Source organism: Dama dama, chromosome 20 (assembly GCF_033118175.1).
Source record: "Dama dama isolate Ldn47 chromosome 20, ASM3311817v1, whole genome shotgun sequence".
Taxonomy (NCBI): domain Eukaryota; kingdom Metazoa; phylum Chordata; class Mammalia; order Artiodactyla; family Cervidae; genus Dama; species Dama dama.
This window is the reverse complement of record NC_083700.1, coordinates 7,919,400-7,944,199: the sequence shown is the minus strand read 5'-3', so window position 1 is coordinate 7,944,199 and position 24,800 is coordinate 7,919,400. Positions and strand designations below refer to the sequence as shown.

Below are 24,800 nucleotides of genomic sequence, written 5' to 3'. Positions count from 1 at the left end.
CGAGAAGACTCTTTATATGGCAGAATTGAGATCCTAAAGAGAGGGCCGCATTTTAAATTACAAGGTTCAATGGGATGCATTAGTAACCATTGCTCAAATTCAAAAGTATGCTCATACCGAATCCAATGAATCTGGGAAGACATGAGATATCCAATCTCTTTACTTATCTCCTAGCAGATAAGGACTTTTGGTTTTGATTGAGGGTCCAGGGGGGTTAATTCAGAAACCCAATCAGTGGTTAAGGGAATTGGGAGGAGGGGAATCCACTGAAGAAAAAGACTGAAAGACCTCGACACTGTGTTTGGGCCTAAATTACAGCATTGGTTAGGTTTCCATCCCTATAAGAATTAAAGTGGGAGATAGTGCATAGAAGTTCACTCAGGTAGATATAGCCATGTAGTGAAAGTTAGAGACACGGTTATAAACTGATATGCAGGAATCTAGAGACTAACCCCAGGATACTAAGGGAGGGCCTTTTAGGTGAAGCTTAGGGGATGTGTGGCAAATTTTCTGGGCCAAAAGATCAGGATAGAGGACTGGGAATCTTGGCACTGATTGTTCATTAAGGACATCTCATAGTCTCACCCATGATTCTTTCATTCCATTTATTACTTACCTCCTCTAAGACTCTAATGCTGGCACCCTTGTCCTACAGTTAATTAAGATGCTATTTCATTAAATCAAACAAATATTCATTGAGTATCTACCATGGGCCACACACTACAGTAGACCTCAAGGATACTGAATTAGTCAGGATTCTCCAGAGAAACAAAATCAATAGGATATGAGGCTAAAGAGTTAAATAGATATGTATTAAAGAATTATGGAGGCTTGGTAGGCCCAAAATAAAAGAAATGGTTATTAAAATGAACAGGCAAATCTCTGATGTAGATGTGAGGTAGCTGGATGAGTATAATTTTAAGAAGTTCCTTGGGTGATTCTGTTGCTCATTTAGAATGGGAACCACTATTCTAGTTTACCCCACTGGTGTGAAAATTGGGGCACAAAGAGGTGAAGTGACATCTCAAGACCTCATAGCCAAGATGGAGTAGAGAGGGGATGGGAAGTCAGCTCTGTCCACACGCTGCCCCATCTCTGTTTTTTTCAGGAAGACTGAACTATATTCCACTTGTAAACCTTCTAAGTTACCTCTCTGTGCTCCAAGCACCTGAATTCTTCCTTTTCTAGCTTTTTACATTGTCTCTCTTGTCCTTTCTGCTCCTCATCACAGAGGCTTATGCCCCACAGCCTGAGAGAGTGGAAATCAGGAAAGTTGGATTTCAACACTTGCTAGTTCTCTGCTGCTGCTGCTGCTAAGTCGCTTCAGTCGTGTCCGACTCCGTGCGACCCCATAGACGGTAGCCCACCAGGCTCCCCTGTCCCTGGTGTTCTCCAGGCAAGAACACTGGAGTGGGTTGCCATTTCCTTCTCCAATGCAGGAAAGTGAAAAGTGAAAGTGAAGTCTCTCAGTCATGTCTGACTCTTCACGACCCCATGGACTGCAGCCCACCAGGCTCCTCCGTCCATGGGATTTTCCAGGCAAGAGTACTGGAGTGGGGTGCCATTGCCTTCTCTGGCTAGTTCTCTAACTAACTCTAAATTCTTGAGAAAGATTATGCAAGCTTCAGTTTCCTTATTATAATACAAAATAGCATTATGATAACATCTGCTCCACTGAACATGTAGAATCAAATTAGATAAGTATAAAATAAAAAATGAAAGCTTTTTACACTGAAAAGAATTACACAAGTGTTCAATGAGAAAGATGCTAGTGGTGGTTGGTGCTACATTTATTTATTTATTTATTTATTTTCATTAGTTGGAGGCTAATTACTTTACAATATTGTAGTGGCTTTTGCCATACATTGACATGAATCAGCCATGGATTTACATGTGTTCCCCATCCTGATCCCCCCTCCCGCCTCCCTCCCCATCCCATCCCTCTGGGTCTTCCCAGTTGGTGCTACATTTATGTTCTGCTTAGATCAAGATCTAGAAAGATTGTTCTAGATTCCTTCATAGGAAATCAACCTACATTGTTCGCATAGTATCTATCTTTTTAAATGACTTTGCTAAGATCTAGGGATTCTGGAATAAGATATAACTCTTGTCTGGTAGAATTTCAACACTAGTTAGTGAGATACACTATGAACACACACAGTGTATTTTCCAAAGGCTCACATCAAGACATAAATATTGAGCAGATGGTATGTGGAATTAGATGTGACTCACTCTGGGAAGGATGTATAGGATTTCCTGTGATGTAGCCTTCTATGAATCATGAATCCCTTTGAGAATCTGATGTAAGTATGGGATCTTACCTCAGAGAAGTGTACATATGCATCAAGACTCAACATTTGTGTAAAACTATAATTTCTGGATATCTATAGGCTCTCTTGAAATTCACCTATAAAATCTTCTAGTTTTGAAGAGAGTAAGAGAGAATCATTGGCAAAAAGAAGGAAACTGGGTATTCCCAGAGGGCTTTATGAGAAACCTGTGGTTGGTAGAGTCTGAACTTGCTCTGTGATTCACTTAAATCAACAGAATATGGTGGAAGTAATGCTATGCCAGTTCAGGACCTGAGCCTTAAAAAGATGTGGTGTCTTTAATTTCATGGTTTGGAGAACTGTGGGTCACCAGGTAAAAAGCCTACTTTTCCAGCAAGAAGAATTGGAGAGGCCAGAGAGAGAGAGAAAGAGAGAGAGAAGTGGCTAGTTCTACCAACATCCCAGAAAAGTCCAGCTTTCTGTCCATACTTGCCAAGGCATATAAAATGCCCAATCTTGAATGTTCCTACCAGTCAAAATACTAGATGTCTACAGACTATATGGAAGTGAGAGTTGGACCATAAAGAAGGCTGAGTGCCGAAGAACTGATGCTTTCGAATTGTGGTTTGGAGAAGACTCTTGAGAGTCCCTTAGTCAGCATGGAAATCAAACCAGTCAATACTAAAGGAAATCAACTCTGAATATTCATTGGAAGGACTGATGCTGAAGCTGTAATATTTTGACCACCTGATGCAAAGAGCTGACTCATTGGAAAAGATCCTGATGCTGGGAAAGATTGAAGGAAGGAGGAGAAGGGGATGACAGGATGAGATGGTTGATGGCATCACCGACTCAACGAACATGAGTTTGAGCAAATTCTGGGAGATAGTCAAGGATAGGGAAGCCTGGTGTGGTGTAGTTCATGGGGTCACAAAGAATTGAACATGACTTAACAACTAAACAAGACCCTTCAGACTTGATGTGAAGCGCAAATGCCCAGTTACAAACCCAATGAACCCATAAAATCATGAGATGATAACACCATTCTTGTGTTAAGTCACTAAGTTTTGGGATGATTTGTTATGGATTAATAGGTATCAGAAGCAAGTGACTGGAAGAAAAGTAGGGAACTGGGGATTAATAAATTGTTTGCAGGGAATAGTATGATGAATAACCAGCCTAGAACAGTCAAGGCAGAAACCTGTGAGAACTGGGGCAATAAAAATAAGGAAGCCAAGCTTATGCCAGGCTTTGAGAATTACAGGAAATTATTTTCTCAGGCATCTGTTATATGTAGAAACAGGATACATGTCACTTTCTAATAGGCTTATCTTTGGGTGAGGTGAGTAGGGGTGGTTGGGGAGGGGTGGGAACAATGACAGTGTGTACCCACCAATGCCCAATTGATTCATACAGGAAACATGGAAAACCAGCCCAGACTGGCTCCAGCCTAGTGAGAGCATTTCTTTGTGAGCTCTGAGAAGGCAGAAAGCGTTTGACATCTCTTTATGTGCTTGTCATTTTCACTTGTTTATTCGTATTATTACCTGGAAAAAGCTTTGCTTCCAGCTTTCAGAAAATGAGAGACGTGTTCCTGTTTGGAGTAATTCACAGTGATTTATCAATTGTCCCCTGATACAGGCTTTGAGAGAGGAGAGAAGAAGGGCAAAGACTAGAGGACAGCCTCTCCTTTCAGTGTTAAATTAATTAAAAAAAATTTTTTTTTAACGTGGACCATTTTTAAAGTCTTTATTGAATTTGTTCCAATATCGTTTCTGCTTTATGTTTTGGTTTTTTGGCCATGAGTCATGTGGGATCTTAGCTTCCCAACTGTGTATTGAACCCACACCTCCTACATTGGAAGGTGAAGTCTTAACCATTGGACTGCTAGGGAAGTCCCTCAAATAGGACTTTTACTAGTTATTTTCACAGATCAATGGCTGTTGTTATTCAGTTACTAAGTCATGTCTGACTCTTTGCGACACCATGACTTGCAGCACACCAGGCTCCCCTGTCCTTCATCATCTCCCAAAGTTTGCTCAAATTTATGTCCATTGAGTCTGTGATGCTATCTAAATCATCTCAGCCCCTGCTGCCCGCTTCTCCTTTTGCCCTCAATCTTTCCCAGCATCAGGATCTTTTGCAATGAGTCAGCTCTTCACAGCAGGTGCCTAAAGTATTGGAGCTTCTGCTTTTGCATCAGTTCTTCCAATGCATATTCAGGGTTTATTTCCTTTAGGATTGACTGTTTTGATGAAGTACTCCTAAAATTGGTGTTCAGACTGGCCAATTTGGGCACATCAGGGCCAACAACATGTACAAATTTAAGATTGGAAGGGACAGTACCTAGGATGGTATAAAACTAAGGACAAGACCAGAAATTCGTAGATGCCACTTCTAACATCCTGCCCTGTCCACAGCCTCTGAGACGCTACATGGAGAAGTGGCAAAATCTCACTCTTAGAGACATTGGAATTTTGTTCTGTTTCTGTTGCTCATCCTCAGCAAGGCCTTGAGCAACTTGCTTCTCTTCTAAGGACTTTAGTCACTTTATCTGTAAAATTAAAAAGTTGGAGCAGACCAGTGCTTCTCAGATTTCAATATGCAAATGAATCACCTAGGAATCTTGTTAAAATGTATACTTTGATTCAGAAAGTCTGGGACAGTCTGAGATTCTACAGTTCTAACCTCCTCCTAGGTTATACTAATGCTGCTGGTTCATGGGTCTTTTTTTTTTTTTTTTTTCTGGTATTCTTCTTTTAAAAAATTTATTTATTTTCTTAATTGAAGGATAGTTGCTTTACAGAACACGGGCCATTTTTTGAAGAGCAAAGGACCAGTTGATCCCCAAAGGCTATCTTTCAGCCTTGTGCTTCTGATTCTGTTGGTTCTTTGAGCCCTGTATCCATGGGCACCACTTCCTCCACTATATCCTCTGAACGATAAGCATTTCACTGAGTAAAGATGCCTGTAGTTGGAGTTTCCAGTGTCTGTCAGTTGCCAATCAAGCACACAGAACCAAGCTAGACACTCTGATCATGTGCAAACGTGTGACTCCTAGCTTGACCAAGACTGTGAGAATCATTGTCTGGAGAGAGGTGTGATGTTTGGATCCTCCAGGCTGCCCAATCATAAAGGACTGCAAAAAGAATTCAAATCCAGAAACATCTGTGGAAAATTTTTCCTTTTACACATCCTGCTCAGTAGGGCAACCCCCAACACTGCAAGCTTTCCTCTCAGCAATTTGCATGAGAATGGCTTTTGACACCCATTTGCTAACCCCAGCTTAATGCAAACATATGGAAAGATATTGAAGTAGAGAGCTGCCCTTTCAGATGACAGCAATTATTATTGCATTTCCAGGAACGTCTTTCTCTGTTCCCATAGCAACTCAGATCAAATTAGCTTTACCAACACTGAACAGGTTTGGTTTGGAGAGGGAGTGGTGAGACCATCCTCAAGAAGAAATAACTAGCTGGCTGCACAATCTGTTATTTCACCCCTACTCACTTTGCAGGAAATTTATTAGCATTTGTGGAGATCAAAAATGCTGTTTTCTAGTTCAGGCCATATATATTCTGGTTTTGTAAAAATACATATCTTGTTATCCATAGTCAATTAAACATGGGTGTGATTGGGTTCACCTTCCTTAATTCCCCTGTTGGCTAGGGACTATGAAAGAAAGGAATTTCTCCTCACACTAAACAGAGAATGAGTGGTGAGTGTGCAATATGTACCTACAGCCATCCACACCCAGGTGGTCCATACATGCCTACAGTCACACACCTGGAGGAGGGGTAAAGTGGAGATGGATAGAGACAGACCAATCTCTTCTAGAGAGTTTTGTTGCTATTTCACCAGAACAGTAGGAAGCTACTAAATTGCCTCAGTGTAGAGAGAATACAAATATCTCTGTCTTATTCTGTCACTAATAGAACTCTCATAGTTTTTACTTCATTTCTTTGGAGCTTGACCTCTCCAAGTCTCTTAGACTTTCTGGCCTATGAGACTCCCTATTCCTGTTGTAAATGTGCCTGAGAAGAAAGATGCTGCCTTAGAGATGGCTCACAAATAGAAGTCTGAAGATGGTTCTAACTTTAGTTTCTAACTGAGAAGCTGTCTGACCTTCATGGAATCACTCTTTTTTCTAGGCCTCCTGCAAAATAGAAAGATAAGATTTTGCTGGAGTGCCTCCGAATAGGTAGTAATATCCTTTGGCTATAAAAGAGCAAATCTTAGCAATTGAGATGATGAGGTCAGAATAGTCCTTCTTATGAATGAAGAAATGAAGGAAAGATTCCACACCATCCCCCCGTCTCTAGCTTTGCTCTGCTCCTCTTTCTCTAACTAAATTTTCTCCCTCTATTCTAATTATACAGCAAAAACTCCAAGGTCTACCCACAGAAACAGATTTCACTGAGAAGGAAATATGTGTGGGGGAGGGGTAACTAAGAGCACATGGACCCCAGCTGGAAATGCCTTGCTGCATTTAGACAATTGGAAAATCAATTACTCAAATGCTAATGTGGCCTGGGATCTTGAATGGCATGAATGTGGGGTATAGACCCCATCATTTGGGCTTCCTTGGCCATTCATCAAAACTGTAGGTTTCCTGTCTGTTTTATCCCTGGCTTGGCATGGATCTAGGAGGAACTGTTTAACTTTTCCCCTCAAATCTTAAATGGGTTTGTGCTTCCTCTGGAGACTCAGTTTTCCTGTTAGCCTATATTTGGGGTCTGTGATTTGATACTGACATATGAATTGACATCGTCCCAGTGTTACTCACCCAAGCGTAGGTCCACTAACCCAGCGTCCAGCAAAGTCCGTCTGCTGACACTGGGTTGTGGTGAAGGAAAGCAGAGGTTTTACTGCAAGGTGCTCAGTGTGGGACCAGGCAAGGAGAAGAGGCAGCTCACACTCAGAAGGCGCAGACTCCTTCACGGCTTTCAGGAAAGGACTTTTAAGGCAACACCGGAGGGAGGGTTGTGCCTGATCAGCCCATGGACATTCTTCTCATTGCTTGGTGGTGGGGTAACTGGGTGGCATTTCAGGAGTTAACACCGTCAACCTTCTGATTCCAGCCATTGTGGGTTCTGTGTGCTGATGGTCATCAAGCAGTTAACTTTTTCTTCCTCACAGCGGTTCAGAATAGTATCCGTAGCCCTTGAGGAAGGATGAAAAGTCCTTGTTTTATGGCTAAACTATTACTATTTTGCTTTGTTTGATGGTTTTTCTTTGTTTCTGCCTTTAGTCATCTCTCTGACTAAATTTGCTGTTTGGATCTGGAAGAAGGTCTAGGAGACTAAAGCTTTTCTACAAACAGGTGGTGAGGAAAGCCCCAAAGAATCCTGTTTAATTTCACCAATGAGGAACTCAGGGCACACTGAGACCAAAACGACCTGTCTCATAACAAAATAGACCAGTGCAATGACAGGCTTCAGCCGAATCTTCTGTATGCATGGTTCTTTGTGTTTTTGTGTATACCACTAGGCTTGGATGGGGACAACCTCTGACCCTGCCTGCCGTGTTGCTCACAGGTATTGGGAAGGCTGCGAAGACAGCCCCCCAGAACCAGATTTCCTTTATTTGATCCTCATGGCTGCCTTTCAAGGCTGTGTGCTTTTCTTTAGCCTCAAGGAAGTTCAGGGTACTCAAAAAACTAGGTCACAAATTGCTTCCATCTCTTTAGAAGAAAGGATTTAAATTACATTGTTGCTCTCCCTGCTCCAGAGGTAACAGGGAGTACAGTGCTGCTTCAGAAGAGAAATTACGAATGTGTGAAAATCTACTGTGATTCAATGCCAGTGCACATTAGTCAAAAACCCTTTAGTGGAGCTGAGGCTTATAGTCCACCTAAAGCCCCAAACTTCCAGAGCTAGAAGCTGAATGGATAATGAAATTTAATCACAGTCATCCTGTGAGTCAGAGGCAAATAAGCTGGCAGCCACAGGAGTGAGCATAGTACTTTTGGTCAGTCTTAGGCAAGGAAAAGAGCCCTTTTCCATAGCTGTGGGATGGAGAATGGCTTCTCCAGCTTCTCCTGCAACAAATTCTCACAAGTACCAGCCCCACCCAATGACAGTAATCTCTCTCCTGATACTGCAAATGAAGTATCTGCTAACCCTTGATATTTTTGACATGTCTTAAGAATATACCACTGGCCCACTTTAGAGCCCTAGTTTGAGAAAAGTTGCCTGTATGAGAGAACTTAAGTGACTTATGTGGGTGAAGAAGGAAAGGAATGGTGGTGTCTTAACCACCTTCTTTCTTCTACTCCTGCATGACAGAGCTGTACCTGACTGCTGGGCAGAGAGCCCAAGATCCTCCAAATAGTTCACCCCCGGGCCTCAGCCACAGTTCCTCATTATAGCCATCTTTGTGATTCAGTTCAGTTCAGTTCAGTTGCTCAGTCATGTCCGACTCTTTGTGACCCCATGAATTGCAGCATGCCAGGCCTCCCTGTCCATCACCAACTCCCGGAGTTTACTCAAACCCAAGTCCATTGGGTCGGTGATGCCATCCAGCCATCTCATCCTCTGTCATCCCCTTCTCCTCCTCCCCCCAATTCCTCCCAGCATCAGGGTCTTTTCCAATGAGTCAGCTCTTTGCATCAGGTGGCCAGAGTATTGGAGTTTCTGCTTCAACATCAGTCCTTCCAATGAACACCCAGGACTGATCTCCTTCAGGATGGACTGGTTGGATCTCCTTGCAGTCCAAGGGACTCTCAAGAGTCTTCTCCAACACCACAGTTCAAAAGCATCAGTTTTTCGGTGCTCAGCTTTCCTCACAGTCCAACTCTCACATCCATACATGACCACTGGAAAAATCATAGCATTGACCAGACGGACCTTTGTTGGCAAAGTAATGTCTCTGCTTTTTAATATGCTATCTAGGTTGGTCATAACTTTCCTTCCAAGGAGTAAGCGTCTTTTTATTTCATGGCTGCAATCACCATCTGCAGTGATTTTGGAGCCCCCCAAAATAAAATTTGACACTATTTCCACTGTTTCCCCACCTATTTCCCATGAAGTGATGGGACCAGTTGCCATGATCTTAGTTTTCTGAATGTTGAGCTTTAAGTCAGCTTTTTCACTCTCCTCTTTCACTTTCATCAAGAATCTTTTTAGTTCCTCTTCACTTTCTGCCATAAGGGTGGTGTCATCTGCATATCTGAGGTTATTGATATTTCTCCCGGCAATCTTGATTCTAGCTTGTGCTTCCTCCAGCCCAGCATTTCTCATGATGTACTCTGCATATAAGTTAAATAAGCAGGGTGACAATATACAGCCTTGACATACCCCTTTTCCTATTTGGAACCAGTCTGAGATTAACGCTGGACAACTACAATTATCATTCCTAAACTTCTAAAGGAACCCTGAAAAGTCAAGCAGGCTGGAGGAGCCATGTCTTGTGGAAGGATGTGTGTGTCCATGTGTGAGCACACTGAGCTATGATAGCTGAAGAGCCAGGTTGCTGTCTGCAAGCAGGAGCAGGGTGTAGCAGACTTGGCAGATGACACAGCCATGGCACTGGGCTTTGGTGAATCAGGTAGGGAAGACAAGGTGCCTTCAGAATGTAGAAGGGAGAAAAATGAGCAGGAATTCCAAGCTGCTTGGAAACTACATGGTCTTTAAACAGCTTCACTGCAGTACTCCAAAGATGAGAGGGGAGATGCATTGACCATTTCCTCTGCTCTTATGGGAGACATTTATGGGAAGCATAGTTCCTGACTTAACACCAACCAGGTGCATGAAGAAGGTTTTAGTTGGTCTTTTTCCAAGATAGAACATCCCCTCTAAGGGATGAACTTGTAATGACATCTTTCTTTAGCATCAGCAGGGCAGTCCAGTCTGAAGTAGAGGTAACAGAGTGAGACAAAGGGATGCAAAGTCTGACTTTGGAAACAACTACTTAAATGGGATAGAACAGGTCCCTTCTCCACATTCCTCAAAGCCATCTTGCTGTGGAATGCTCTAAGTCAGTGTGAATTAAAGTTCTAATGCAAATCTCACAGGATACTGAATCTAAAAGATCTCCTGGCTGGTATAAGTGCAGCTGCTATTTACTCAGTAAAAGTGGATGAGTCATACACTTTTCTGGAACCATTTATAAAGTGTAAAGGTGAAAAATTAGAACAGAGCTAAGACCTTTATCACTTATAATATCCTTTGTACCTTTTGCACCCCCTACAAACTCCCACCACCCCCAAAATTCAACTAGGCAGAAGGAATTGGCCTATACTTAATATTTCTTCCTCCTTTGCTTTTTTATCCTGCTCTGCCATGCCCAGTCACTCAGTTGTGTCCATCACTTTGTGACCCCATGGACTGTAGCCCACCAGGCTCCTCTGCCCTTGAATTTTATAGGCAGGAATACCAGGGTGGGTCGCCATTTCCTACTCCAGATGATCTCCCCAATCCAGCGATCAAGCCAGAGTCTCCGGCATTGGCAGGCAGATTCTTAACCACTGAACCACCAGGGAAGCCCATTTTTACCTTAAAGAATCAAATTATAGAACTTGATGGTTAAAATGGGACCCAATAGGAAAAATGGTCATGATAGTGAAGAAGATAATTTTCTATGTAAAGAAAAATTCTTTCCAAATCAAAAAGGTAAGGGAATGGTTATCACTGCCAGTTTTCAAATAGGAAGTTGGAGGATGTTAGAGGAAACTATGGGCTCTTTGCACCCTTAGGACCACTTACAACAGTTTCCTCTGATAACCCCAATCTTTGATTGAGCTTTTTGCCTAAATAGTATTTCTTTTTCTCTGGGCTATATTTGCTTGTTCTCTATCTAAAGTCTGCTCTTCAACTTTCCCTCTACAGATCTTTCCTTCAGACTAAAGTATGCATTAAAAGATCACTCCATGCAGCAGGCTTTGGAATTTAATTGTGTTTCAATTAAATTGTAGGAATAGATCTGCAAACTGGGCATGGGTACCTTCACATGAATCCTCCTCATTCTAGCTAAATCCTTCCCATTTCAGCCATTTCCCCCTCCACTCTTATCTTGCCATGAGCCAGGCAACCACACATGAGTCCAATGTGGGGGCTATTTTTCATCAAGGATTCTATCAAAAAGATGGAAAGACCACATTGCCTTTTTGAGCAGTTCTCTTAAGCTGAGGGAAAATTCTTCGACCTTTGGTAAACATTGTTTCTTTGGCACTTTTCATACCAAAAGGAAAATGGATGACTTGGAGGCTCTCCATTTTCTAAAGACTGGAAATGTTCTTTTTAGTATCATTAAATGTTCATCTGAGGAACCTGAGGCATGCATGCCTTCGAAGAAATGGCCCTTGACCCAAATCCAGTCTTGCAAAGTTGTGCCCTCTGCCCACCTTTATTCCCTTTGTATGTCATCTCTCAGTGGACTTTTTGGAGCCAAGGCGAGGGCACTCTTTTTGAGCACTTGCCAAGCCTCCCTTCAAGAAAATTGCATCAATGCAAAGTCTGTCAGTAAAGCAAGAAAGGTGACTTCTGGAGAGAATCCAATACAGTTCACAGGCTGGCTTAGGATGGAGCCTCACTGCATTCCATAGAGCAAGCAGCACCTTGTTTTTACCAGTGCCCCCAGAGGCATTATACTTTTCTTTTTCTCTCATGAATTAATCTCATGGTCTCACACTTTATAGTCATAAACTTTACAGCCATGAGTATTCAAGCAGTTGGTCACCATTCTGCCTAAACCTCATAACCATGCCTTCCACTATCCTTGTCCATTAATAGTCAGTCATAACTCTCTTGATCTCATCTCATCATCTTATTTTATGAGAGCAGAGTGGAATACATATCGAACTCAGATGTTCATTCATGTTAATACTTATTGGCCATGTTTGTCCCAAATTTATAAGACATCATTCTAGTTCCACCCCCACTAAAAAATGCTCACACTCAGTTGGAGAAGGCTGACATTTAAATGACATGACAAAACAATGTGGTGAGTGCAAATGGAGGTAGGTACTATTATGTGATATCCAGAAACAAATCAGTCAGCTGCATGTGTACAAAAGTGGAGAGAGAGCAGAGTTGGGGGAGGCAGAGAGGATATGCTGGTTAGCGAAAACCATTAGGAAAGTCAGAGCAAGAGTTGAATTTTGAAGGTTAAAAAAGAACTTGTCAGGAAGGAAAGAGCATTCCAGTGAGAGGAAACAGCATGTGCAAAGAAGTTGAAATAGCATTGCAGATGTTCAGGAAACCACAAAAAGCACAGCATAGCTAGAGGGTAGGGTTTGGCGTAGGACTGGATAGGGTAGTAGGAGACCATCTGCCCAGAAATGCAAAGGTAGGCAGGAACCATACTGGGAAGGAATGTGTTGCTGTGGTAAGAAGATTTAAATATATCCAGAATCTTATGGGTCTGATAAGCAGGAGAAAGAGAGAGATTCTGAAAGAAGAATGAGCCGAAACATTTAAACACTGTAACAAGTTTCCTCTGAATCAGTGGTTTTCAAGGACTAGTCCCCTAGACCAGCGAAATTAATATCATTTGAAAACTTTATTTTTGTTGGAGTATAATTGCTTTACTGTGTTATGTTAGTTTCTGCTGTACAACAGAGTGAAATAGCTACATATATGCATATATCTCTCCCTCCTGGGCCTCCTTCCCACCCCACCCCTAGCCCACTCCTCTAGGTCATCACAGACCACAGAGCTGAGCTCCCTGCCCTATGCAGCAGCTTCCCACTATTTTACACATGGCAGTGTGTGTGTGTGTTAGTCCTACTCTCCCAATTCAGCCCACCCCCCATTCCCACCATGTCCACACGTCCATTCTTTACATACGTGTCTCTACCGCTGCCCTACAGATAGGTTTTTCTGTACCATTTTTTAAGAAGCCACATATATATTTTAATATACAATATTAATTTTTCTCTTTCTAGCTTATTTCACTCTGTATAACAGACTCTAGGTCCATTCATGGCTCTACAAATGGCTCAATTTTGTTTCTCCTTATGGTTGAATAATATTCCATTGTATATATGTATCACATCTTTGTACCACACATTCATCTGTTGATGAACATTTAGGTTGCTTCCATGTCCTGACTATTATAAATATTGTGGCAATGAACTTTAGGGTATATGTGTCTTTTTGAATTATGGCTTTTATTTATTCACTTTTTTTACTTTTAAAATTTATTTTTAATTGGAGGATAATTGCTTTACAATGTTCTGTTCATTTCTGCTACAGCAACAGGAATCAGCTCCCACGCACCCACCCCCATTCTACCCCTCTAGGTTGTCACAGAGCACCGAGTTGAATTATGGTTTTTAGAAAGGCAAATTTTCATGCCCCACAACAAACTTGCTGAATCAGAAACTCTGGGGTTGGCATATTCTCCGGGTGATTACAATATGCAGTCAAGTTTGAGAACCACTGGTCCAAATCAGTCATTTCTTCTTAAAGTTTGGATGCAACAGGCAGATAAATGAGGCAATTAGAGAAAGCAAGCAGAACACAAACCTTATTCTATTTGCCCAGTTAAGGACTGAGTTATAGAATTTCTTCCATAAGTGATTTAAGAATCAGGCAAAAGGATTTCATGAAGAAGGAGTAATATGAATGATGTGTACAATTTAGACAGGAAAAGAAGGGGAATATTTAATAGATAAATCGACAAGTCAGTAGGGAAATAAATGTTCAAAAAACAAAAATATCAACACTTAAAAAAAAAAAAGCTCTATGGAGCCCCTGTCATAAGCAATGTTCTCTCCCAGGTGCAAGAGAAGAAGAGAATAAAACCTACCTTGAAGGAAATAAGCCAGTGAATGGTTACTCATACTCTTGTGATTCTCTCTTGCTAAGATTTATCCAGGTACAGTGGAAAATTTCTGGTTATTGCCCTCATCCTTCTTTAGAATAAAATAGCACAGATTTAGGCCATGGAATCTTTGGGTGCTTGTTCTTTCACCAGGAAATGGAGAGTGTGTGGGGGGAACTGGTGAAGGAGATGTGGGCCATTCTCCATGTGAGAGTCCTTGCACGTGTGGATTGCTGGTTGGCAGCAGCTGCTGCAAAGAAAATCATTATTTTACAGAAATGGAAACCTAGTTCCTCCAGGGCTTAATCAAGACAAAAGCAGCCTAAATCCCATTCAGACACATTTGATCAAGCCTGCCCTCTGTGTTCTCTGATCACGGGGAAGGCAGATTACCTCAGTCGCCTGCCATCACTTCTTGCTGGATCCATGCCATTTCTTCTTCTCTGTTTATACTGAGCTATGGGGAAAGTTTTTTCTCAAGAAATCGGGAGTTGCCAGTTACTTGGTGATCTTGGTGAGATAAGAGCTGGAGTTCAAACTGGTGAAGGAAAAAATATTGCATGGGTGAAATCCTGTGGCCACAGGAGGTAGTTATGAAAGTAACTATACAGGAAGCTGTTCCTGTAATCCAACAGATGGTTCATGTTCTCCTGTGTTTTTGTTTTTTTGCAAGGCATTCTGTAAGATAATTGACCTCTATAAATCCTTCTCTTTTTTCTTGGGCAATATAATTCAAGTTTGTATAGCACTTACTAAGGCATTGTGGAGGTGCTGTGAGGAATATAAAGTTCAAATAAAAGAGAAAGAAACTTGCCTCTATAAAGATTACCATGGAATACAATGAAGGTACTTATAAATGTGCTAAACATAAACTGAAGCTGGATGCAATAAATACTTAAGCAGAAGTTTAAAAGCAATGCTATTGGGGCAAAAAGCATTTAATAGCATTACATGCTATTACAAGGCATGTAATACTGGGAAAATTTAAGGAAGACTTCCTGGAAGAGGTGGCATTTGAGCTGGTTTTTAAAAGGAGAGATGGGGAAATAAAAATGGAGCATAAGAAGAAGAAGGAAAGAATGAATTAAAGTGGAAGGGAATGAAAAAGTTACAAAGTTGTAAAATCTATAGAAATCTCCAGAAAGTAAGTAGAGAGATAGGATGACACAGTGGGTGGAAGCATGGAATGGCAGATAGACTCAGATTCAGGTCAATGTTGAAAGCTATGGGTTTGTACTAAACAGAGCAAGAGTTTGTACTACACTTACAATTTGCTCAAGAGAATATAAATTCATTTTGTATGTATTTTTGCAGTGATGTCTAGAACAGTACTACTTGGTTCTGCAGAATTCCTTGTAGTCTTATGTACCCCATTCCAGCCTCCAGTGTATCATTTATCTAAGTAATAACAGCTAGCTGTTCTCCCCTTCAAAAAGCTAAGGGGGAGGAAAGCTTAGGCATGGGGGCTTCTGTTTATCATTTTCATTTTCTACTTGCTATAGGAAGAATACTCCTTTTGGCTCACTAATTCACTTCAGAGAAATAGATTGGTCCCCAGCTGTTTCAAAACAAGGGCGTGATTCCTAGAAATGTAACCATTAAAACAAGATTTTATTATATGGAGTTTGAGCAGCATCCGGCCTTCCTCCCGGTTTCTGTGAGCTGAGTCTCCGAGCTCTGGGATTCAGTCTCCATGTGACGCCCCTCGCACGTGTGCCCAGTCTGGTTGCTAAGCCACAGGGAGAGCACAGCCTAATGCTGTTCTCAAAAGATCAATTATTGTTTATCCAGCCTTGTATCTCTGCCCTTCTAAAATATAATACAAACAAATCCTGGTCTACTGGGATCTGTAGGAGGGCCAGTTGGCCCTGACTGCCAAACTCTAGGACAGCTGAGAGTAACTTTAGATGGCAGACCAAGGGGCTGCTTGAACTTCCTAGAAAATTTACACTGTGTCTGGACCTAAGTCTAAAAAGATTTGAGGGGAAACCGATGAAACAGGGTGGATATAATAAAATATAAATGGAAGTGGAAATCCTTAGAGATGTTAAAATCAGGAAGTACATTACATTTCTCTGCTTTTAAAAATATATCACTCCTTGGTGGTGGTGGTGGTTATGGTGATTGTACTGTATGCTTGCATGTGGCAAATGTCAAAGAGTGGCTATATGGAAACCAGGCTTGGAAATGCCAAGAGTTAATGTAAAAGATTTCAGGAATTTCTTGAGAAACAGTATAAATCTGGAGAATCTGGATCAATAAGTTGAGGTTCTGGGAAGCTCTTAAAACAGATTTCTCTTAAAACAATTTCTCAAACTTGGCTGAACATTAGATGTCTGGGAAGGTTTCATGAAGCTTTATGGCCAACTGCACCCTAAAGGGGCAAGTGTAAATTGGTCCAACTTCTTTTGAAAAACTTTTGGCAGTATCTATTGGAGAGGTGGGTTCAATTGCTGGGTCAGGAAGATGTCCTGGGGAAGGAAATGGCAACCTACTCCAGTATGTTTGCCTGGAAAATCCCATGGACAGAGGAGCCTGGTGGGCTGCATTCCATAGAGTCTCAAAGAGTTGGACACAACTGAGCATGCATGCACACATTGGAGCTATACATACACCTTCTTTATGAATCAACAGTTCCATTCCTAGGTATGTACTCAATAGATATGCATACCTCTACTTACCAAGATGTGTAGGAATGTTGATAGCAGCATTATTGTAATAGGTCAAAACTGAAATCTAATCAGATACCGTTGCCATAATACTAAACAGCAATGAGAATGATCTAAAACGATATACATGGATATGGGTGACTCCTGCAAATATAATGCAGAGCATAAGATACCAGACACACATAAAACTACATACTACATGATTCCTACTTATACAAAATTTGAAACCTATGCTATCAGAACTGTATAGGAAAAGAATAGTGCTTTTCCTAGAAAGGTGTAGTAGCCGGAAGGAGGAACTTAAGGAGCTTCTTTTGTTGTTCAGTCACTAAGTCAAGTCTGACTCTTTGCAACCTCATGAACTATAGCACGCCAGGCTTCCCTGAAAGGAAAGGAAAAGAGCTTCTAAGATGCTCATAATACACAGTTTTTTGATTTGGGAACAGATTACACAGATGTGTTCATTTAGTGGAAATTCATTGAATTGCACACTTATGATTTGTTTATTCTCAGTGTATGATATACTGGAATTTAAAGTTAAAAATAATCCTCAACTGCATGATATTGGTAAAAGAACAGACAAAAGTCCCAATGGGACAGAATAGAGAGCCCAGATAGAGATCCACACGGGTATATAATTGACTAATTTCCAAGGAGTGAGCAAAAACAATCCAATGGAGAAAGGATAATCTTTTTAACAAATGTTGCTGGAACAAATGAAAATCTACAGATAAAAATAAATGAATGAATTTACACAGACCTTATGCCATTCACAAAAATTAACTCTAATTCATAGTGTTTCATGTTCATATAAAGTGCAAAACTCTAAAATTTTTAGCAGATAGCATAGGAAAAATAAATCTAAGTCTCTTTGGGTTTGGTTATGAAATTTTAGATTCAACACCAAAAGCGTGATCCTTGAAAGAAAAACAGGTTAAGTGGGGCTTTATTTAAATTAAAGTATTTTGTTTTCTGAAAAACACTATTAAGAAAATGAGAACAAAAGCAATACACTGAGAGAAAATATTTGCAAAACAGATATCTGATAAAGGACTTGCATCTAAAATCATAATGGACTCTTAAAACTCAACAATAAGAAAACCAAAACCCTATGGACAAAAGATCTGAACAGATATCTCACCGAAGAACATATGCAGATAACAAGCAATCATATGAAAAGATATTCAACACAAGTTTTCATCTGTTATTGTTCAGTCACTCACTCATGTCTGACTCTTTGCGACCCAATGAACTATAGCACACCAGGCCTCCCTGTCCTTCACTATATTCCGGGGCCTGCTCAAACTCATGTCCATTGAGTCTGTGATGCCATCCAACCATCTCATCCTCTGTCGTCCCCTTCTCCACCCGCCTTCAATCTTTCCCAATGTTAGGGTCTTTTCTCATGAGTCATCTCTTCACCTCAGGTAGCCAAAGTATTGGAGCTTCAGCATCAGTCCTTCCTATGAATATTCAGAGTTGATTTCCTTTAGGATGGACTGGTTGGATCTCCTCGATGACCAAGGGACTCTCAAGAGTCTTCTCCAACACCACATTTCAAAAGCATCAGTTCTTCAGCACTTAGCTTTCTTTATGGTCCAACTCTCACATCCATACATGACTACTGGAAAAACTACAGCTTTGACTATACTGGCCTTTGTTGGCAAAGTGATGTCTCTGTTTTTGAATATGCTGCCTAGGTTTGTCACAGCTTTTCTCCCAAGAAGCAAGCATCTTTTAATTTCATGAGTGAAGTTACCATCTGCAGTGACTTTTGGAGCCCAAGAAAATAAAGTCTGTCACTGTTTCCACTTTTTTCCCCATCTATTTGCCATGAAATGATAGGATTGGATGCCATGATCTTACTTTTTGAATGTTGAGTTTTAAGCCAGCTTTTTCACTCTCCTCTTTCACCTTCATCAAAAGGTCTTTAGGCTCTTCACTTTCTACCATTAGGGGGTGTCATCTGCATATCTGAGGTTATTGATATTTCCCCCAGCAATCTTGATTCCAGCTGTGATTCATCCAGCCCAGCATTGCACATGCATAGAAGTTAAATAAGCAAGGTGACAATATATAGCCTTGACGTACTTCTTGTCCAGTTTTGAGCCAGTCATTTATCCCTTGTCTGGTTCTAACCTTTGCTTCTTGACTAGCATACTGATTTCTCAGGAGGCAGGTAAGGTGGTCTGGTATTCCTCTCTCTTTAAGATTTTTCCATAATTTGTGGCGATCCACACAGTCAAAGACTTTAGTGTAGTCAATGAAGATGTAGATGTTTTCCTTGAATTCTCTTGCTTTTTCTATGATCCAGTGAATGTTGGTAATTTGATCTCTGGCTCCTCTGCCTTTTCTAAATCCAGCTTGTATTTCATGTTCTCAGATCATGTACTGCTGAAGCCTAGCTTGAAGGATTTTGATCATTACCTTGCTATCATGTGAAATGCATGCAATTTTGCAGTAGTTCACACATTCTTTGGCATTGCCCTTCATTGGGATTGGAATGAAAAGTGACCTTTTCCAATCGTGTAGCCACTGCTGAGTTTTCCAAATTTGCTGGCATATTACGTGCAGCATTTAACTGCATCATCTTTTAGGATTTTAAATAGCTCAGCCAGAATTCCATCACCTCCACTAGCTTTGTTCATAGAAATGGTTCCTAAGGCCCACTTAACTGCACACTCCAAGATATCTGGCTCCAAGTGGGTGACCACACCATTGTGGTGACCTTTTTTGTATAGTTCTTCTGTGCATTCTTGCCACATATTCCTAATCTCTTCTACTTTTGTTAGGTTCTTACCATTTCTGTCTTTTATTTTGCCCATCTTTGCATGAAATACTCTGTTGGTATCTCTAATTTTCTTGAAGATATCTCTAGTCTTTCCCATTCTATTACTTTCCTATATTTCTTTGCATCATTCACTTAAGAAGACTTTCTTATCAAACATAGATATATATGTTGGGGATAAAATTAGTAGAACTTGGTATTCCTAAATGAACATGTCATTTACTGAGAGGGAAAGCATTAGAAGATAATCAAGCTTGGGGGATATAAGTAAACACAACTTTCATATAATTACTAATATTTACTTGAGGACTTTTAATCAAGGATGCCTTTAAAAAAATTTTTTTTTCCTTTATTTTTATTAGTTGGAGGCCAACCATTTTACAACATTGCAGTGGGTTTTGTCATTTATTGACACGAATCAGCCATGGAGTTACATGTATTCCCCATCACGATCCCCCCTCCCAGCTCCCTCTCCACCCGATTCCTCTGGGTCTTCCCAGTGCACCAGGCCTGAGCACTTGTCTCATGCATCCCACCTGGGCTGGTGATCTGTTTCACTATAGATAATGTTCATGCTGTTCTCTCGAAACATCCCACCCTTGCCTTCTCCCACAGAGTCCAAAAGTCTGTTCTGTACATCTGTGTCTCTTTTTCTATTTTGCATATAGGGTTATCATTACCATCTTTCTAAATTCCGTTTATATGTTAGTATACTGTAATGTTCTTTATCTTTCTGGCTTACTTCACTCTATAATGGGCTCCAGTTTCATCCATCTCATTAGAACTGATTCAAATGAATTCTTTTTAACGGCTGAGTAATATTCCATGGTGTATATGTACCACAGCTTCCTTATCCTTTCATCTGCTGATGGGCATCTAGGTTGCTTCCATGTCCTGGCTATTGTAAACAGTGCTGCGATGAACATTGGGGTGCACATGTCTCTTTCAGATCTGGTTTCCTCGGTGTGTATGCCCAGAAGTGGGGTTGCTGGGTCATATGGCAGTTCTATTTCCAGTTTTTAAAGAAATCTCCACACTGTTCTCCATAGTGGCTGTACTAGTTTGCATTCCCACCAATAGTGTAAGAGGATTCCCTTTTCTCCACACCCTCTCCAGCATTTATTGCTTGTAGACTTTTGGATAGCAGCCATCCTGACTGGCTTGTAATGGTACCTCATTGTGGTTTTGATTTGCATTTCTCTGATAATGAGTGATGTTGAGTATCTTTTCATGTGTTTGTTAACCATCTGTATGTCTTCTTTGGAGAAATGTCTGTTTAGTTCTTTGGCCCATTTTTTTGATTGGGTCATTTATTTTTGTGGAATTGAGCTTCAGGAGTTGCTTGTATATTTTTGAGATGAATCCTTCGTCTGTTGCTTCATTTGCTATTATTTTCTCCCAATCTGAGAGCTGTCTTTTCACCTTACTTATAGTTTCCTTTGTTGTGCAAAAGCTTTTAATTTTGATTAGGTCCCATTTGTTTATTTTTGCTTTTATTTCCAATATTCTGGGAGGTGGGTCATAGAGGATCCTGCTGTGATTCATGTCGGAGAGTGTTTTGCCTATGTTCTCCTCTAGGAGTTTTATAGTTTCTGGTCTTACATTTAGATCTTTAATCCATGTTGAATTTATTTTTGTGTATGGTGTTAGAAAGTGTTCTACTTTCATTCTTTTACAAGTGGTTGACCAGTTTTCCCAGCACCACTTGTTAAAGAGGTTGTCTTTTTTTCCATCGTATATCCTTGCCTCCTTTGTCGAAGATAAGGTGTGGATTTATCTCTGGGCTTTCTATTCTGTTCCATTGATCTATATTTCTGTCTTTGTGCCAGTACCATACTGTCTTGATGACTGTGGCTTTGTAGTAGAGTCTGAAGTCAGGCAGGTTGATTCCTCCAGTTCCATTCTTCTTTCTCAAGATTACTTTGGCTATTCGAGGTTTTTTGAATTTCCATACAAATTGTGAAATTATTTGTTCTAGTTCTGTGAAAAATATTGTTGGTAGCTTGATAGGGATTGCATTTAATCTATAGAAAAATATGGAACACTTCATGAATTTGCGTGCCATCCTTGCGCAGGGGCCATGCTAATCTTCTCTGTATCGTTCCAATTTTAGTATATGTGCTGCCAAAGCGAGCACAAGGATGTCTTTTATTTACAACTATTAAACAAACAGGAGTGTGTACTAGCATACCACCAGCTTAAATAAAAGCTTGAGCTTATTTTTCTCATTACTTTGTGAAAGTCATTCTAGAAAATTAGTTTTTAATATGTATTTTGAAATCAGTTAATATAAATAGCTTAGACTAGTTTAATCAATTGTTGAGTTTGTATCATGAGCTAGAGTCTTGTGTTATATAACAGATTCAACCAAATGATCCTATTCAAAGGGTTCTATAAAAGATGATAACATGACTGGAAAATGCCGTCGTGAGGTTCCAGGGCAATAAACCTCACATATGATCATTAACGCCAGATCTTTACAATGAATTATTCTCAGCTGTTTCTATGACAGCCATTGAAACATTTATAAGAAAATACTTTAAGGTAGTTATGTGTCATAAATCATATCTATTACTTAAGAGGCTGGTAGAAAAATAGAAACGTGAAAAGCGCTAAAAGAGAAGAAATGAAGTTTCACAAATCACATGCACTGTCCACGTGCTTTCCTTGAAAAACTACGTGACTTCTCTTTTTTCCTTGTTTAGGGACTTTAAGAGATGTTGTCTATTCAATAGAAATGGAATCATTCTTCCTAGTTTAAATCCTGCTAATAATACATGCTTTCCACTGACATATTTTCATAAATATTCAACTTTAAGATCTTCAAGTAAATTATGCATCTCCATTTTTAGAAAGTGAACACCCAAGAGAAGTTTCCATGCATAAAAATTAAAGAGGGGATAGATAAGTGGGTAGATTTCAGCCCAGTGTGGGTGGGGAAACTGCCTGGCAATTGAGTAGCAGGCAACTAGCTCTTAATATTCTATTTTAAAGAGGTTGGAAGTCATAATTGAAAACAATAAATAAATTCATATTTAGTTAAGGAGCATATTTATATATGCAACTTTCAGAATGTCTTACTCTGAAATTTTTGAAATCTAAGGTATTTTCAACAGCATAATAAAGCCACACCAGGATGAACTGACTTTGGATAAAGAAGAAGCTTCCTAGCTCTTCTCTCTTGTCCTATGTGTCTGCAGCAGTCATGGTGAAATGCCCCTCAGATCTGTTTTTGAGACAGGGCCTGTTAAATAAAGGGCAGTCAGTTGAAAGCTTATTGCTGCATTGCCTTCTGGATCCAATGAAGCACTGGAGCCAAACACAATCTCCCTACACAGCACTAGCCAATGCCTAAGTGTGGTGAAGGTTAAGGGTCTGCATTTCTGTGCAATGTGGAGATCTTCTAACATTAATAGATTATTTGCTCTGGGTCTCCATGTTAGATTGGCTGAGATGCCAGAGCTGCACTTTAGTCTGGGCTGTTCCTGCCTGGCTTTCTTCCCTACTATCTGTTTCCACAGGCATTTCTCTTTCTTTGTGATCTAAACATTTCCCTGACTGCTTCTGCTCCTTCTCCCCTATCTTTTGTAAGCATTGTCCCTCCAGCACATCTACTGTGGTTGTTTTGACATCTGCTTTCCAGAGGGCCCGATCTGGAGCAGTCTTTGATCCCTTTGGTGTCCAAATCCCTTGTGTTAATTATTGTTACTTTTCAAGACCTGCCTTAAGCCTGCATTTGTTTGAGTTTGATTCATTTTAAAGATATATGAGTGGCAACCATGGGCTTCCCACGTGGCTCAGTGGGAAAGAATCTGCCTGCCAAGGCAGGAGACAGAGTTTGATCCCTGGAGAAGGAAATGACAACTCATTCCAGTACTCTTGCCTGGGAAATCCCAAGGACAGAGTAGCCTGTCAGGCTATAGTCCATAGGGTCACAGAGAGTCAGACACGATTGAGTGACTGAGAGTGCACACACAAGTGGCAACTATAAATCAGACACAGTGCTAGACATACTAGAGGTGCCAAGACGAGTAAGACACCATATCCACTTCTAAAAGGTTGTGGTGGGTTGAAGGGAGGGTAGGAACAAAGGGATGAATAGGTGAAGCACAAGGGATTTGAGGGGCGGTGAAATTTTTTTAATATGAAACTGTTATGATGGATTTAGGTTATTATGCTTTCATCAAAATCCAAAAAATATTTAACACAGAAGTGAACCTTAATGTAAATGATGGACTATAAGAGACATTACTTTGCCAACAAAGGTTCGTCTAGTCAAGGCTATGGTTTTTCCAGTGGTCATGTATGGATGTGAGAGTTGGACTATAAAGAAAGCTGAGTGCAGAAGAATTGATGCTTTTGAACTGTGGTGCTGGAGAGACTCTTGAGAGTCCCTTGGACTGCAAGGAGATCCAACCAGGCCATCCTAAAGGAGATCAGTCCTGGGTGTTCATTGGAATGACTGATGCTGAAGCTGAAACTCCAATACTTTGGCCACCTGATGTGAAGAGCTGACTCATTTGAAAAGAGCCTGATGCTGGGAAAGATTGAGGGCAGGAGGAGAACGGGACGACAGAGTATGAGATGGTTGGATGGCATCACCGACTTGATGGACATGGGCTTCTGTGGTGATGGACAGGGAGGCCTAACGTGCTGCGGTTCATGGGGTCGCAAAGAGTCGGACATGACTGAGTGACTGAACTGAACTGAACTGAACTGATAGTTAGCAATATTGTACCAATACGTTTTCATTAATGATAAAGACTACAAATGTCAAGCATTATTCTAATGCAAGATATTGGTAATAAGGGAAGCTATGCTGAGGTGAGGGGTGAATGTATCTTGAAGTCTAAAACTATACTGAAGCAATAAATTCTACTGTTGTTGAGTCACTAAGTTGTGTCTGACTCTTTTGCAACCTGATGGACTGTAGCCCACCAGGCTCCTCTGTCCATGGGATTTCCCAGGCACAAATACTAGAGTGGGTTGCCATTTCCTTCTCCGAGGAATCTACCTACCCACATATTGAACCTGTCTCTCCTGCATTGGCAGGCTGGATTCTTTACCATCTGAGCCACCTGGGAAATTCAATAAAATTTATTAATTATTCTCAAAAATAATCTACTGGCTTTTTCTGATCACAGACTTTTGACCATTTCTCTTGTTCCTGAATTTTTTTTTTTTACTGTTTATTCTTAAAAACAGTTTAAGTATATACTTTGACTTTTTATCTTTTAGTAAGCTTTGACTCAAGATTTTTAGCTTTTTGCCCCAATGTTTACCAGAGCATGTTTTAAAGCAAGACTG

General features: G+C 40.6%; 1 non-coding gene across 1 annotated transcript; it reads right to left on the bottom strand.

Annotated features, from left to right (window-relative positions):
- Positions 1–21,523: 21,523 nt before the first annotated feature.
- On the bottom strand, positions 21,524–21,630 carry LOC133041741 (U6 spliceosomal RNA). The gene has a single exon (XR_009689317.1). It is a non-coding gene; the product is annotated as a U6 spliceosomal RNA (small nuclear RNA).
- Between the last annotated feature and the right edge of the window lie 3,170 nt (positions 21,631–24,800).